This window comes from Lissotriton vulgaris, chromosome 11 (genome assembly GCF_964263255.1).
Source record: "Lissotriton vulgaris chromosome 11, aLisVul1.2, whole genome shotgun sequence".
Lineage (NCBI taxonomy): Eukaryota > Metazoa > Chordata > Amphibia > Caudata > Salamandridae > Lissotriton > Lissotriton vulgaris.
The window spans coordinates 350,787,691-350,806,419 of NC_141699.1; the positions used below are offsets into that span (position 1 = coordinate 350,787,691).

The 18,729-nt window shown below is 44.0% G+C and overlaps 1 protein-coding gene across 2 annotated transcripts in view; it reads left to right on the forward strand.

The window, feature by feature from the left end:
- The window catches only part of AIFM3 (AIF family member 3), a 392,572-nt gene that overhangs the window by 218,046 nt on the left and 155,797 nt on the right, over nt 1-18,729 (forward strand). The gene's annotated exons all lie outside the window — the stretch shown is intronic.

Sequence of the window (18,729 nt, forward strand, 5' to 3'; positions counted from 1 at the left end):
GAAAATAAGAATATCATCTTGAAAGACGACTACATTAGAAAGTTCCTCAAACATTTCGGACATGATTCTCTGAAAGACAGCGGCGGCAGAAGCCAGGCCAAAAGGAAGACGACAAAATTGGAATACACCATCAGGTGTAACAAAAGCAGTAAGATGTCGCGAAAAAGGATGCAATTCAATCTGGTGATAAGCTGCCTTAAGATCAAGTTTCGAAAACCAAGTGGAAGAACCTACTTTTGCTAATACGGGGAAGGGGAAAGCCATCGACCCAGATGGCCTCATTAAGACTGCGCAAATCCACACGCATCCTAAGGTCACCAGACCTCTTCCTGGCAAGCACAATGGGGGAAAGCCATAATGTGGATTCTACTTTTTCAATAATTCCCTGTTCACATAGTGATTGTAGGTGTTTCGACAAATCCTCTCTAATACTGAGCGGGGCATTTCTCAGTTTGTGTTTAACAGGAATAATGTTATCTTTGACTTTAATAAAATGCTGAAAATTGGTGATTTTACCAAGACGATCTTCAAAAATGTTCTCATACTTGCATTCCCACACTTCACCATCCAAAATGTTGCACACAGGAACAGAAATTGAAGAAGGAGAACAAGAGAGATTGCACCCTTCAATGAATACAGTATTGGGTAAACCAGGTTTGATGGTAATGCCAAACTCAGCTTGATGAAGGAGACCAAGAACATTAATGCCTTGTTTGGCAACATAAACCTTCCCCTTGATAGATTTTCCAAAAATACCAATTTCAGCCCAAAAATAACCAAAAAGAATAATTCTGCTTCCTTCAAAAGCTACAGTGAGAACATCCGGAGGAAGTAAACACTTATCTTGCCAAAAACGAATGTATTTTTCATGAGAAACAATGGTGATACGAGCCCCAGTATCTACAAGTAATTGAACACAATGTTTTTCAATAATAGTGTCAACTTCGGGATCAGGAACATGAAATGTTTGATTAGCATTGTTACAGTCTTTCACAACGACTACATACTCTTGACTAGTTACATCACATTCCAAATATTCAGTTGAGTTTTCTGGAGGAATTAAATCAGGAGAAGACTCGCTCTCATTCATGACACACCGCACACTGCATCTTCTACCTCTCATACAAACTCTTGAAAATGACCATTTTTGCCACACTGGCTGCATTGTTGGTTGGCAGCAGGACAATTTTTGAAGTTGGATACATGGTAAGAAGAGCCGCATCTGAAACAAAAAGTACTTTGACTGAATTGTCTGTTGGGCATAAAAGGTCTTCTAGTACCAGTAGTTCCCATCCAAACTGCACTAGAAATGGAGGTATTGGAGAGAGCAACTTCCAATTGTTTGGAATCCTCCAAAGATGTCTCAATACTCTTTGCTATGTCGATTGCCTTATCCAGAGTAGGATCTTTGCAAGTTAGTAATTTCCCTTGAATTTGCTTACACGAACAGCATGCAACAAGTTGATCCCTAATAAGTTGTGAGCTAAAATTTTCAAATTCGCATTTTGAAGCAAGCATTTTTAAGGCTGTGACAAAAGTATCAATGCTTTCTTCAGGTTTTTGAGCCCTGGTGAACAATTTGTAACGATGGACAACAATGTTTTTGGTTTTAATGAAGTACTTGTCCAGTTTTGCTATAGCTACGTCAAATTCATCAAGATCTTCACCAGGAGGCGGAACAAAAGGGGGTAAATGGTCAAACACATTTTGACCTTCAACACCAAGGTGATAGTACATAAGACTTTTTTTCCTTTCAGCACGACATCTCAAACCATCAATTGCACCTAAGTAAGCCATAAAAGATTTTAACCAGAGTTTCCATTCAAGAGGAGGATCACCAGGTGTCTGAAGAAAAGGAGCTGGAGGAGTGACACTTTGCATTGTGGATCTCTTTTTTTTTTTTTTATAGAATAGAAATAAGAAAAAGTATAGAAGAAAACTATCTTTGAAAAGTGTACAACCAAAACCTAAAGAAAAAAAAATAAATAAAAAGCAACAGTGTAGAGGAATTTCAAAATAAGAGCTGCATCTATCAAGATACAAAGTAATTAAAGTTGTGCACACCAGCGTGTAGATACTCTTTGCTGTGCGCTAAAGCTGTGCACACCAGCGTGTAAATGTTCTTTTTTGTGTACCAAGGCTGTGCACATCAGCATGAAAATTTAGTTTTCTGTGTACCAAAGCTGTGCACATCAGCGTGAAAATGCTCTTTTCTGTGCACCAATGCTGTGCACATCAGCGTGTAAATGCTCTTTTCTGTGCACCAAAACTGTGCACATCAGCGTGTAAATAATAGCTGTGCGCATCAGCGAAGGCAAGTGCTTTTGGATTAATCAGCTGTGCACGTCAGCGAGAATGGGCACTTGGTTACGAACAGCAGGAATGAAGATCAGATGAAGTCTCTGTGACATGCAACCCTTTGTGACGTGCAAGCCTCTGTGACGTGCAAGTTAAGGCTGCAGGCGTGAGCGTCGTGACGATTCCAAGTTGTTATGACAGCCAGCATACAGCGTGAACGTCGTGACGATTCCAAGTTGCTATGGAAGCATACGTAGAGACGTTAGGACATGGCACTCGACTGAAGTACGCTGAGAATTCTACAGCATCATCACAATGAAGAACAAGCCGAGACGAAAGGAACAAGCGGCAGAGAAAACACGCAGCGCTGGGAGGGCAGAGCGGAAGGTAAGGAAAACTTCAGAAGCAAAGGGGCAGTCTCGCTTGGTTTAGCTGGCCCAGGAGAGGCCTCGTTAAATTCCTGCTAATTCAGTTAGGGTCTGGCTGGTGTATTAAAGAGTCAGTAAAATAGGACGCTGCTCAAAGTCATTTGAAGTGTAAAAGTAAAACAGGGGAAAGGTGAATAAAAGTCTGACGGCTGTGACGGCTCTCTACATATACAGCAGGCAATTAAATTTTAAATTTACTCACATGAGTGTCGACTTTTGTTGGGACAAACGTGATAAAGGGTCCTGAACCTCGAAGTAATTCAAACGAAAATGTCCCTTTGAAAGTTGAAAACAGCTGAAGAACAGCTGACCATCCTTGTCGCCAATGTAAAGATGAGGCGGAGACAGGTGTTAGAAGTTGTAGGTTTATTCCAGAGAGGAGAGACGTCCAGCCAGTAGAAGAGACACAGCAGCTGCAACTGCCACACAAGGAACACTAGAGTGGAATCCCCAGCGACCCCACAGGTGACATCACAGTATTCCGTGATGGCAGGACAGCAAGCAGCATAAAGTACAGATTACAGATCACCACACCGCGCCTCTGCTTAGGTGAGCATCTGAGGTCAGCTATGTAAGATTTTCTTCAATCAGTTGGTGAGCTATGTCAGGAACCCTACAATTATCCTTAAGTGTGGTTCCCTCTCTCCCCTAACTAGGTATGCTGTGTGGTTTTTCATCTCGTGAGCTTTTCTCTAACTCTGGCCTGCCCTCTAATCAGTATAAGTTAAAAGCCTGTCGTGTGCTCTCTTAACAAAGCTTTGTTTTTTTCTTAGCACCTATCCCATTCTCTTTCTTAGTTGACATTCCCACTGAGTCTCACTGGCGTTTCATGTCTTTTTACATTCTCATGTTAACTCCCTTTATTAGATGAACTTCCATAGCCCATTTTCAATGTGATTCTCCATATCCTTTTTAAAAGTCATCTTCCCTTCTACCCTATTCCTTCTAAAGGCAACCACCAAATTACCAATTTTGGGTGGGCTTTTATTTGCCCTTTCAAATGTAATCCATATTTTCCTTTTAAATTCAGGCTTAGATTGGCCTTCTAAGGGGAGTTGCCTTATTTCCCTTTCTAAGGGGTCCCCCATATAGTTATTCTAAGGTGGACTTTCATATTATGCTTTGAAGAAGAGATCAAATTACTTATTTTCAAGGCCTACTTCCTTATTGTCCATCTAGGTGAATGTCTATGTCTTCCTTCAAAAATTAAGCTTCCTTTTCTTTCATTCCTATAAGTAGACCATCTATATTGTTCTTCAATAGTTATTTTTTTGCATTTTCCGTCTATGGTGAACTTCTATATGGAAGGTCTTCCATTTAGTTCTTTTGGTTATTCATTTCTATTGCTAATTTTCCTTATTGTATTTCTAATATGAGGTCCCCTAAACCCTGAAGTTACAGATGAACCTTTCCAAAGAACTTACATATTGTACTTCCAAGGTGAGCTTTCCTATTAACTTTACGGGGTTAGCTTCCAAAATTAATTAAGTGATAAGCATGGTGTTATCCTCAAGACAGAACTATGAGTGAAATATAATTAACAGCCTAAAGTTATATTCTATGACAATAACTGCGCGTATACTAAGCCAAAATAATTAAACATAGTGATAGTGAAAAGAGTGCCATTTGAAAAAAGGAGCTTGGTTTGCCCTTAATTGTCAGCTTTTGGATCTCTCTTACAGACTAAGGGTGCTAATCGCAAACTGCATTAGTGAATTAATTGGACTACAATAGTACTACTAAAGTACTACCAAATGCTAGTCACAAATGCACAACTGCACAACTGTAAATATCCACGTTTCCCATCTTTTCTATGGCAAGATCCTAACACAAGTAAGCTCTGAATCAGATTCGGGTTTGCTGAATCTGATTCGGAACCCTTGTTTCCGACTGAATCATACACAGTTCCCAGCGACCGATTATGATGCCCGTAAACCGCTAAGGCTGTCTAAATCGGTTCCGGAAGGTGTTCGGACATGACACGTCTTTCGAAGCCGATTCGTACAGCTCTATGGACTTGGTTTCTGAGCGAGCGATCACAATGACTGATTCGGACAGCCTTTCCGAATTGGAATGAATCGGCTGCCAGAATATGTCTTTGGTGGCCCATAGGAGGACACCCTTTATCCGGGGCCTTCCAAATCAGGTCCGTTGGTGTACCCAAGGGACCTTCCTTTCCAACCATGCACAATGTGGCATGCACCTTGGGGTGCCCGCCACAGGGTGCATGATTTTCTTCAACCACCCCTTTTGTCAATTGGAGCCTGTTTTCTTGTTCGGAACTCAGGCTCCCATTGAAGTCAATTGTACCCCGAAGCATCCGGATGCCTCAAAATCGCCCGGTTGGACCCGCCGATTCAAATAGTTCAGAAAGCATTCCGGTACTGATTTCGTAGGAATGCTTTGTGGACAGGATCGTATTCGGCCCTTAAATAGTAACTAGGAGGGACTAGGGGAAGTGGCTGGAAAAAGGGGCTTACTCACTACTAAATTGGAGTGTTATAAGGAGGAGAGTGGCGGGGTTTCAGGAGGATTAGGGATTAGCGAGGGATATGCATCCACAGACAAAGGAGTAAGCTATTACCAAAACTGCACTTCTAAAGTTACAACTGTCAAAAGGGGACCCAAACCAGTAATAAATTACAACAGCTTAAATATGGAGTACGTCCAGCCCCACACATGGCCAGCCACTGGTACTGCAACACCCTACCATTGAGAATACTGGAGGTATGGACCTAAAATAAAATAATGCAAAATATTTTAAATTATTTAAAATAGTTACAAGTGGAAATAAATACAATGTAATGCTGCAACAAAATCTAAATATATAATACATATTTGTTTAATTACAAAATATTTCAATAACGTTTTCTGAATTAAAAAATCGACATACCATTTTTATTCAAATATAATGTTAATTCTTTTAATTAATTTCATACATCATTTTTAGTTATTACCTAATACAATTTTTTTTTTTACTTTAGGCAGAAGTTTATTTTTTTATTTAATACTGGTCCAGAAAAATATTTGTAATTTATTTTAATATATTACAACAAATTAAAGATTTTATTAAAAATTAAGTACATTTTGCTGTAGCATTTTTTTTTACTTTGTTCTACATCTAAGGTAAGATTTGTTATTGTCCTTTTAAAATGATATTGCTTATTAATCTTCTAAAGAAACCTTACAGTATGTTTCCAAGAATTAAACTATTTTAGAAATATTGCAGATTACCCAATTAATTTACATGTAATTACAAATATCATAAAATCAGCAGCACATAGCACTTAATTAGATAGATTCAACCAACACATATCTTCGGCCTATTGCAAATATAGAATAGGTCTGGGCGCAAAATTCCGCTCCACTTGCGAAGTTTATGGAGTTTTTCCTACTCCGCGCAGAGAGCTGAGTTTTTTCTCTCCCTTGGCTCGCCAACTTTAAGTGGGCGAGCGAGGAAAAACATACTCCAGACCACCTCCCTGTGAGATTTCTCAACGCGGGTGGTCACGGCTGGTTGCTTCTTCTCATGTTGAGAAACATTCCACTCGCGTTGAGGAGGCTCCCACTTGAGTAGAACATCTACTCTAGGGACAGAAAGAAGCAGCACCTTCTTGCACTGTGCGTGGTGCAGTTCATGCTGATTTCAGAGTGCTGGACAAACACCCAGTGCTAAAAATCTGTGTGAGCAGATCAAAATATCGCACTCCACTACTTGCAGAGTTTTTTAGTCACTTCCCTGAGTTCAAACTCTGCCCAGGCCTAAAATAGACCAGTACAAAAATTAAAATGTCTTCTCAGTAAAATTCATTAGATAATCACCCACCCATTATCCCACACGTATTAAAACACTTAAAAGAGAACAAATTAGTCAGCAGCATGCAGCTCATCTTGCCAACCAGAAATCAATATAAAGTGCTATGTGCAGAGCCACATTTTTACAATCACAGGGGGTCACATTCAATGTAGTCTCACTGATAAAGTCAGATTTCCCATCACAAGGCCAGTGTCGTAACCAAGGCACTCTCCTAGTCTAGTCGATATCAGCCTACTAGTTCAAAACATCCCTATGGACCTGAGACAGTTAATAGCAGGGGTCTGATATGCTAAAAAATAGAAATCCTGGCATAAGAAGTTATAATTTTACCAATATATACCAATGGCAATGGCTACATCCTGAAATGTAATGCCACATATCAGTCTCAAGTCCGTTTCTCTCTCCTGTATTCCACATTTTTTAAAGACAGGTCAGAGAATCTTCCTTTTGTCGAGGAAGAATACACAATTCATCAGAAGGTGGATCACTGAGTACTTTCTACTCCACTTACAAGGACACTGACATAACCAGGTATGCATCCTTATTCTTCTGAAAAGAAAGAACATATTGTTTTTTATAAGAACATCCATGTTCTTCTTTAAAGGGGTAGTCCAAAACCATGAATGTAAGCTTCCATAGCCTCCTTTCAATTACCTTCTGTAGCCTTCATCCAGGGTGACCTTCCATGTGTACCTTTTGGAATGAGTTTTAAGATTACCCTAATAAGATGAGCTTCCATGATACCTTTCTAAAGTTTATGTCTTCAATTTAAGGTAAGTTTCCTTAGCCCCTTTGTGAAGAGGGTTTGCATCTGGTCATTTTAAATAAACCTATGATATTGTTCTTCTAATTAAGATGAGTTTCTGCACCCCCATTCTAAGGTGTGTTTCCTTTCTCTGTTCCACTTCATTTTCTTTTTAAGGCATTCTTCCTTGTGGCACTATTGAAGAGAGATTCTGTAGCCCCTTTTAAAACAGTCTTCATAATGAAAACCCTTTCAAGTTAGCTTCTTTTTCTTCATTTTAAGGTGCGGTTTAGAATTCCCCTTCAAGATGAGTTTCACATCTCTCTACTTCATATGTAGGGGTGTCCCTTTCTTTTTAAAGGGCTTTCTTCTTCCTGTGCCTTTCTTTCTTTGCATGCTCTCCTCATCCATTGTACTCTGCTACCTCACAGCAATAATGGTTGCATGCACCTATTTCATACTGAATAAGTAGTTTGATCAGATTAGTAGTGTTTCCTGGAGTCCTTTGGGCCACCATTACTTTTAAATATGTTTAGATACACTATCTGTAACTGCCATCTGTTGAGCATTTTGTGGTTGGTTTCGCCAATAGCTAACTTCAAAAAGCACTAAGTGTTGTATGTGCTATTTAATTAATTCTCGATCATAAAGTATTGCTTTCCTTATCACAAAGGAATAGTCATCTACCAAAATATATTAGAACACAAGCCAATGCAGCACCCACCACTGACTGATCAGAATCTACAAATATTAAAAGCATTGAATATAAGTAGAGTACACATCAAAAGTTAATTGGATTGTGGATCTTGAGTAGCAGGTGGTAATGTTATCCAAGTCAATCGGACTAACTTTGCTATTTTTTTAAGTATGAAAGGCTGAGTCAAACCTACTGATATTAAATAATGTGATCTCCAGATTTTAGACAGATTTTTGTAGTCAGAAGTACCCGCAGAGCGTTCAGGGACACAATATTGAGACCACAAATATCATGATACATAAATATTGTGTCAAAAATATAGATCACAAAAATATTGTTTTCCTATACATATAAAGGTAAGTATAAAAATATTGGAAATATATATTGTTTCACACTAATAGATTCAAATTTAATGTTTATTATATAACAAAACTATAATGTAAAATACATAATTTTTAGCAACATTTTTTACTATATGCAAATATATACTCACATAAACGTGGACACATGAATATATATGTTTGTATACTTATACATACATATCTATAACAGAACATTATTATCAAAAATATATTTCCCATTTTATTGAATGTTTTTTTAAATTTACTAATTTCATTTCATTTCAAAATCTTTATTCGGATACAATAATTATCCATTAAAGCACAAATCCAAAAATCACAGCCTATAATAATAATACATAGGTCTGATAAAAGGGGAAACAATTACAAATAGAACAGATCATAACAGAGTTTATTTCTGATCGAGCATCAAACAAATTAACAAATTAATTACAAATACATTTACCATAAATAATTTAAAAATATATAGAACTTCATATATATATATATGTATGTATAAACAAATAATATAAAAAATAATACAAAATTAACAAATAAATAATAATATTAGATATATACAATATTGAAGTAGTAATAACATCTGCGTGAAATAGATATACTATTTCTAGTGTAATGCAAACAACAGTAGGGAAATACATTATTTCCACTCTATTCTGTCTAATAGGGAAAACTTTGGACACTAGAGGGGTAACATTTACTATTCGCACTCCAGTATGTGCAACAGTAGGGAAAGCATTCTCTGGAAGGTTACAGTTTATATGGCTGAGATACCCGCCACCCCCTCTCAACACAATCCCCAAAGGAGGGAAACCGGAAACAGTTCTTGAAGTTTTTGGAAGAGGGAGGGAGTGACCCTCCCGGCCGTATTTATTAAAACAAAATTAAAACATTAAATCAACATTTTCATATTATGTACAATTTCATTACCACATTGCGATGTTGGCTAACCTTAACAGATTCTCTAATACAGAGGTTCTCCTAGCCGAACTAACATCCTACAACATTTACTTGAAATTATGAAATTGTACATCCTAACGTTTAAGGGCCAACGGCAAGGTCGTAACCGGTGTCAAGATCCCTAACCACAAATACCCCCCCCACTTGTGAGGGGCGACAGCACTGAGGCGTACCTCAAGTGCAACTACCAATTTCCCTTTGACTTGACGGGGGCACCAATAAAACTCGACGCCACTTAAAGGTCGTTCGAGGACTCGTGTGAGGTATCTAGAAGGTAGCGTAGACCCCCCCCCAAACCCCGCACAACTTACCACATCTGCCGTCGCAGACGTCACTGGCCCCGGGAAATTCCCCAGGAGGGGGCTGTAACCCCTCCTACACAGGAAGGGGCCTTGACCGCCTTTCCTTTTCTTTCGGCGACCCATCCTTAGAAGGGACCGCCTCCCCGTTGAGGGGCCAATGGCCACCTCTCCCGAGCGCTCCCATCCGTGTTGGGTGACGCCCACTCATAGGGATCTTCCAATTAGTGCTCACCGATCATGACCTTACCGCCCGACCAAAATAAATACGACAATGCTAACTAAATGACTAAACTAAAAAACAGTAGCAACTACACTTTTATTAAAAGCATGCTTACCAATGAACACTAAAGCAGAATTACTTTATTTGCGAAACGTAGCACAGATCGACCATTCTTTATTACATACTCCAAATCATCACGATAATACCACAACCTGTAAACGAAAATCAGAGTTATCCATCAACTTTATTCAAAAACCACTTGCTGTCCTCAGGGGCTGGTGGGTGGGTCAAAATTGGCTCTTCGTTCCGTCTCGAGCTCACGTGCAGCGAGGAGGTGCAGCTTCAGAGCACAGGAACAAGAGGATGCCTTCGGATCTTGCTTCTCCTTTTATCCGTCTTCAGGGCGGGCGTAAACCCGCCCCTGCCTGCCCCGAGGGCGTGGCCAGCTGCGTCAGTGTCTAGGCCAGCCTACTCTAGGGCGGGAAAAGGCGCGCCCCGGCTACGCCGCTTCGGGCATACCAGCCGAGACACGCCTCCCGCCCAAGATGGCTTCCCGGGGGGATCGTGGTACTCTGCCATACGTGCGGGGGGACCGAGTGGTCGCCCCTTTCCATATGGCTGAGATACCCGCCACCCCCTCTCAACACAATCCCCAAAGGAGGGAAACCGGAAACAGTTCTTGAAGTTTTTGGAAGAGGGAGGGAGTGACCCTCCCGGCCGTATTTATTAAAACAAAATTAAAACATTAAATCAACATTTTCATATTATGTACAATTTCATTACCACATTGCGATGTTGGCTAACCTTAACAGATTCTCTAATACAGAGGTTCTCCTAGCCGAACTAACATCCTACAACATTTACTTGAAATTATGAAATTGTACATCCTAACGTTTAAGGGCCAACGGCAAGGTCGTAACCGGTGTCAAGATCCCTAACCACAAATACCCCCCCCACTTGTGAGGGGCGACAGCACTGAGGCGTACCTCAAGTGCAACTACCAATTTCCCTTTGACTTGACGGGGGCACCAATAAAACTCGACGCCACTTAAAGGTCGTTCGAGGACTCGTGTGAGGTATCTAGAAGGTAGCGTAGACCCCCCCCAAACCCCGCACAACTTACCACATCTGCCGTCGCAGACGTCACTGGCCCCGGGAAATTCCCCAGGAGGGGGCTGTAACCCCTCCTACACAGGAAGGGGCCTTGACCGCCTTTCCTTTTCTTTCGGCGACCCATCGTTAGAAGGGACCGCCTCCCCGTTGAGGGGCCAATGGCCACCTCTCCCGAGCGCTCCCATCCGTGTTGGGTGACGCCCACTCATAGGGATCTTCCAATTAGTGCTCACCGATCATGACCTTACCGCCACAGGCCGGATAGTTGACCGGCTATCCGGACCCCCCACAAAGCTCCTACCTAAAGGTCATGTTTTAACGTTTTTAACCATGCTACGAAGTCTCCTATGAGTAACTCATTCCCCACCCGAGACAAGTGCACACCATCCCCCAAATACATACTGTCATCATTAATACAGCCATGCGAAATAGAATGCAATGTCCTGGAACGGAACAACCTACTCACTTTGTTATTAAGCTTTCTCACAGAGTGATTCAAAGCAGGAACAGAAATAGCCCCTCGCCACACTTTTCGTGGGACCATATGTGACCACGCAATTGTACACCCCGGAACTCTCCTCGCCAACCAACTTACTGTGGAAAGCATTGCCTCCAGGAGAAGTCGTCTACCGGTAGTGACCAAATCATTGCCCCCTAGATGCACTATGACTATAGACGGCGGTGACCTCGTCCGCCCTAACAAACCCTCGAAAAAATTCTTGAAACTGGTCAATACAGAGCCCGCCTCTTCCGTAGCAGGACACCCTGTACCCGTATTCCCCAGCTACGTGAATCATGTCACCTGCTTTGAATACGTCCGCGGCACGCCTCACGTATGAGTGGCCCACGACCCACACCTCCTTCTTCGCAGCCGGTGATGTCTGACCGCTGGCCCGGTGTTGGGTCGACTGCATAGTTCGCCCCGCCTCGTAGGCTTGCGCAACTGAAAACCAAACAAAGACAAGAAGCGTGAGTACATCATTACAGCTTCACAACATGTGCAACCGCACATACCTCTTATAACACTTGGAGGACCAACGCCCCACTCGTTTCACTTGTTCAACATTAAGACCCCTAGCTGTAGCTTCCGTAGCAGCCCCTATCCGAAAGGAATGGGTCCCAAACTCGCCCGGGTTCAAGCCCGCAGCGGCAATTGACATCGCAAGCACCCGCTGAAACTGAAATTTCGTCAGTGGGGTGGCGTCCGCGTGTCTTAACAAGGTCCCCCCCCATGATGCCACCCTTCGTGCTAAGTAGTCTTCTAAACACTTTACCGGACACATGGAGGACCCGGGAATCCTGCGTATGAGTACGCAGTCACCCATCCCATCTTGATCGGTCTTGGACCTGACAAAGGAGACAGTCATTGTCTCTCCTCTGATCTGAACGTGTTCCTGGCACAAACCCCCTGTCACATCCCGTTTGTTCCTTGCCACCAGTTCGCTTACCCGCATCGCTCCATGAAATGCCAGCGTAAAAGCGGCTCGGAACAACACCGTCTCAAACTGAGATGAACATGTGGCAGGGAGTGTGGCCAACAACTGGGCCAACCTATCCAAACCTATCGGGCGCCTCTCATCTACTCTGCGACCCTCAAGGCGTTGCCACCCACGCAGCGCTTTCTGTACAACGAAAGACGCTGTCGGGTCCTGGATAGCATGAGCCCTGGCAACAAAGGAAATGGCAGCACGATGCCTCTGGGCCGTAGCCACCGATTTCCCAGCCCCACGTAAGGACATCAGAAAATTCACTACCCATTCCTCGTGGCCCCAAAGCCCCTCTCTATGAGTCCCCAAAAAGGCTAAATAGGACCGAAACGCCCCTTCATATGCCTTCCTTGTCCTTGGTGCTAGGCTCTCTCCCACGAGGTGACGAAGTTCGGGGCACCGAGAGACCAGAGAGCTTCGGGAAAGGGTGCCGGCTCTGGGTCCGCTGTGGGAAGGAAACCCGAGAAAGCCTGCATATGAAAACGAGACAGTGCATCAGCCGCCTGATTCATCACCCCCGGGACATGTTTTGCTCTGAATAGCACATTCAGTCGCATACACAGTAAAACAATTTCTTTGAGCAGTCGTAAAAGCAGTTTACATCGTGCTGCCTGGCTATTGATGCACTCGACCACGGTCATATTGTCAGACCAAAATATCACAGAGTGATCTTTGAACCCTTCGGGCCAGGTTCTCAGGGCCACCAAAATGGGGAAAAGTTCCAGGAAAGCAATATTACTTGTCAATCCATTGTCATGCCACCATGCCGGCCATCTTTGTGCCGACCTTTTCGTGCCGAAGATGGCACCAAAACCTATGCTACCTGCCGAATCTGTCCATAGCCCCAGCTCTTCAGAGGACACGGCCGGTTTGTTCCAGACGACTCGACCATTAAAATCCGCCAGAAATGCTAACCAAATGCGCATGTCCTGGCGGACCTCAGCCGATAGTCTCGTGCGATGATGACCCTCCTTTAGGCCGACCATAGCTTGGGCAATAGAACGGGAAAAGGGGCGGGCCATTGGTATAACCCTCAGGGCAAAATTCAACTGTCCCACCAACTGCTGTAATTGATGCAGCGTAACTTTAGATCTATTTATGCACATTTGCAGGGCTGCCCTGAACTTCCCCACTTTGTCAGCTGGTAAACGAAAACAACCCTCACTGGAGTCTAACTCGATCCCCAGAAACTCGAGGCAAGTCGCAGGACCCACCGTCTTACCTGGTGCCAATGGCACACCAAACTGCTTCATTAACACACAAAATTCGGCCAAGGCCTGGCCACATTCGAGATCCCCGGCTGCCCCAAGGAACAGAAAATCATCAAGGTAATGCATTACATGTTGGAAACCCGTCCTCTTTGTGAAGACCCATTGTAGAAAACTACTGAATTTCTCGAAATAGGCACAAGATATAGAGCACCCCATCGGCATACACCTATCCATGTAATAATGACCCTGAAACATGAAACCTAGGAGACGCTGGTCGTCTGGGTGTACCGGGAGCAGTCGGAACGCTGACTCGATATCTGACTTCGCCATCAGCGCCCCGGGCCCCAGGCGATTCAAAATGGCTACGGCCTCATCGAAGGATGCGTACCGCACCGAACACACGTCTGGATCTATTGCATCGTTCACAGAAAGACCACGTGGAGCTGATAAATTATGAATCAGTCGGAACTCACCCGGGTCCTTCTTGGGGACCACCCCTAAAGGAGAACAAACAAAATTCTGCACCGGGGGTATACTAAACGGGCCGGCAACCCGACCTCGACTAACCTCTTTCCGGATCTTATCCTGTACCACGGTCGTATGCTGCAGGACCGAAAGTTGATTTTTACACTTCTCCACACCCTGAAAGTCCCCTACTGGGATGCGGAAACCATACGAAAAACCGTTCCGCAGCACCCCAGCAGAAGTACGATCCGGGTATTCACTGAGCCATGGAATCATCGCCAAGGTATCAATCGGGGTAGGTAAAGGCGCCCCTCGGACTATGTTAGACCTGTTTGGCGCCTCCTCTACCGCCGTTATCACCCGTTTTGGCTCTGCACGTGGACTCAGGATGGGACGACCCGCACCCACTACATTCGTGTTTAAATTTACACGATCCCTGGGGCCTAGTACATTTACCTCTGTTGAAATTCCAGCAGAACCCCCTTCTCCCTGTATTGCTGGCAGGTCTCGAGTAATCGTCGGTACCCGTACCTGATCGAAAGGGCGTCCCCGTATATTGGCGGGAGGATTCGCCAACATTACTCCCTACCAATGGCATTTTCAACATACCTGTCTCCTTCATTTTATCCCATGTCAAAGAATCGTAACAGTCCCAGGTTAAGCTTTTATTGTGCTCCTTAGCCTTTCTAAAAAGATTATCGTAGCAGAACCAATGGTTACCCTGGTGTGACGTTGAGTACCCCATGATTCGCGACTGATAGGTCGGTAACTCGGAAAGCAATTCGGGCCTACGTTCCCCTAAGATCGACGTAAAAATCCCCCATGCTTTGCCCCAATTGCCAATACTCTCATTCACTTTAAAGGCGGCCATTTTTGCGCGCCAAACACTCGGATGCATGAGGTCTTTCTGGCCCTTAACATGCTCCACCTCATAATGATCAACAAGCAACGAGAAGATGTTCACATATTCCCCCGCCCAAATCTTCTCCTTAATCGCCAAAGGCACATGTTGACCCAACTGTTCTCTACGAGAGGGTGCTGACTCATCCCTCGCAATCGGCAATGGCCGCTTACCTGCACCGGACGCTGCCTCTGCGGTCGCACTCGTCCCTTGTGTCTTGTCAACTACTGCAGCCGGCGCGGACACCTTGGCTGCCTCCCGTTTCTCACGCAGTTGCTTCATCAGCGCCTGCGCGTCGACAGCCGTGGCGCCCTCACTACCTTCGCCCAACCACGCTGCAAGTTGTGCTGCCAGCTCGGGCGGCATATCTTCATTGGACACCGGGGTGATCACCACGGGAATCGGATTCCCCTCCACAGGTACCGGGGTTGGCGCCTCGAGCGGAGTCCGGGGAACCGGGACGTCTCCCCCAGCTGGTCCCTTCCTTGGCCTCTTGGCTCTCCCTCCTGGGGCTGCTCCAGCCGAAGGACGTTCCGGCCCCCCTTCCCCCTCTCTCTCCGCCACCCGCTTCTTCAGCTCGGTCATCTCCTTCATGAGGACCCGAAGCATCTGTTCAGTAGTCATTCTCTTTCCGCCTTTCTTGGGCATTTCTCCGACAGAGTATCTATAAGACAAAAGAAAGATTATAACGCTCAAAATTGGCTCTTCGTTCCGTCTCGAGCTCACGTGCAGCGAGGAGGTGCAGCTTCAGAGCACAGGAACAAGAGGATGCCTTCGGATCTTGCTTCTCCTTTTATCCGTCTTCAGGGCGGGCGTAAACCCGCCCCTGCCTGCCCCGAGGGCGTGGCCAGCTGCGTCAGTGTCTAGGCCAGCCTACTCTAGGGCGGGAAAAGGCACGCCCCGGCTACGCCGCTTCGGGCATACCAGCCGAGACACGCCTCCCGCCCAAGATGGCTTCCCGGGGGGATCGTGGTACTCTGCCATACGTGCGGGGGGACCGAGTGGTCGCCCCTTTCCATGACTACTACTCCACTCTGTGCAGCAGTAGAGAGAGAGAGTAGTTCATTTCAAACAAATAACATATTTTAACAACTCTATTAATTATCCAAAAATATAAAATGAATAATGTAAAAATGATGTCTAAATTAAAAAATATATAACCAATTACATCATTATTAAAATGTTAAATACATAATATTAATAAAACCATGTTTTTTAATTTAATTTAATTAAAATGTCACACTATATTACCACAAACATAACGACCAACAATTTGTTAGAGTTAAAGTGTAAATGAAATTTAAAAAGTGTAACATATTTAGTAATAAATAAAACAATCAAAAAATATTTTTTAATGTAGTATTACTTACATAACTTCCCACCCTATTCTTCTACAAACACAACAAAACACACATGAAATATAAGATAAAAATTGAAATTATTAAATAGTTTACAAAATTATCAATAAATAGAATATTTCAATACCAATCAATAATCAAACCTAGCAGCCCACACTTAAAATATAACCAAAATAAATAAGTATACCACTATTTGATAATCAATTAACTAATTAATTAACAATTAATATTTATTTGTTAATGGATTATTGCTTAATTAACGTCCCACCCTACACCACTACAAACCTAGCCACCCACAACCAAAATATAACTAAAATAAATCAATATTACATAATGTACATCATTATTAATGAAATCATTCATAATAAATACATCATTGATAATTATTACTTATTTAACTTTCCATCCTATATCCACACAATAGCCCACACCTAAATTATAACTAATATATACAATTCTTACACAATTTACATAATTAATAACCAATCAAACAATAATAAATGAATAACTAATAAGCAATACATTATTTATTAATTAACTTTCCACTTGTACCCCTGCAAACCCAAAAACCCGCACCTAAAATATAACTATGAAAATGTAATAATTACACAATCTGCATAATTATTTATGAATTAATTCCCATCAATGCACAGCCCCTCCTCCTCAAAACCACCAAGAAAATGACCTCCCAAGATAGAATCAATGGCAATGCACACAACAGCAAAGAACTATTCGCCATCGTCGAGGAGTTTGCAAGGCCCAACAGAGAGATCACAGACGTTCCCACCCTCCCAAGACCTCTATAACAAACTCAGCACCTTCTTCCACCACAAGATAAGGCAGATGTATGACAGCTTCGATGCCCTAGGTAATGCCACTTTGCCCGCCACCACTTCATGCAACCACGCCGCACTCCAACAGACCATTCTCAACTGGACACCGCTCACAACAGAGGACATGCTCAAGACCATGAAGATCATCCACGCAGGAGCCCTGTGACACCACATCTTCACACAGAGCCGCAGCCGGCATCGCGCCCTAGCTGCGCCGCACCATCAACTGCTCCATCGACACCACCACCTTCCTCGACGACTAGAAACACGCTGAGATCAACACCCTACTAATGAAGTTGTCGTCAGACCCGACAGACCTCAAGAACTTTAGACCCATCTCCCTCCTCCCTTACCCAGCCAAAGTCATCAAGAAGGCCATCAACACCCAACTCTCTGAGTTCATTGAAGTAAACCACATCCTGGACCAATCCAGCTTCCAAAGCATTCACAGAACGGAGACCACACTCCTCACCTCCACCGACGACATCTGCTCCCTTCTCGACCGAGGCGAGACTGCAGCCCTTATCCTACTGGACTTCTCAGACACTTTCGACACGTCTCCCACTGCACTCTAATCACAAGCCTCCACAATGCTGGCATCCATGACTAAGGATCCACTCCTTCCCCAGCGGCCGGGCACAGAGAGTCAGACTACCCCTATTCCTCTCAGAATCGACAGAGATCAGCTGTGGAGTGACCCATCGTTCCTCTCTGAGCCCCAGCCTCTTCAACCTCTACATGACCCCCCTCGAAGACATCGCCAGAAGCCACAGACTCAACATCGTCTCTTACGCCGAAGACACCCAGCTCATACTCTCCCTCACCAAAGAACCCACAACCACCAGAACCAACTTCCACAGCGGAATAAATGCCTTTGCCACCTGGATGAAAGACAGCTGCCCCAAGCTCAACTTGGACAAGACCGATATACTCATCCTGGGTTCCACCTCTTCAGTCTGGGATGACTTCTTGTGGCCAGCTGATCAGGGACCCTCTCCCACCCCTATGAAACACACACACACAACCTTGGCATCATACTGGACTCAGTGCTATCAATGAACCACACTCAGTTTTCTCAGCCTGCTTCTACACACTCCACTCCCTAGAATCCAGAAAGACTGTCACACACACACTCATCACCAGCAGACTCGACTATGACAACGCACTCTAGGCCGGCATCACCCAGAAACAACTCAAGAAACTACAGGACCTTCAAAACGCCGTCGCCAAACTGGTCCTCGACATTCTCCGCTGCAGCCACATCACGCAACGCCTCCGACAACTCCACTGGCTCCTGATCAGCAAGAGAATTACCTTCAAGCTCCTCACATACCTGAACCACCGCCTCCCATTCCATGTTCCCACAAAACAACTCTATCCCACAAATCACTCCCTAGCCTCTGTTCCCAGGATCCACAAGAGCAGCACCGGAGGAAGTTCCTTGCTGCCAAGTCCAGGAACACCCTGCCCCTCTTCATCAGGCAATCCGTGTCGCTGACACAATTCAAGAAGGACCTCAAGACCTGGCTCTGCGAATG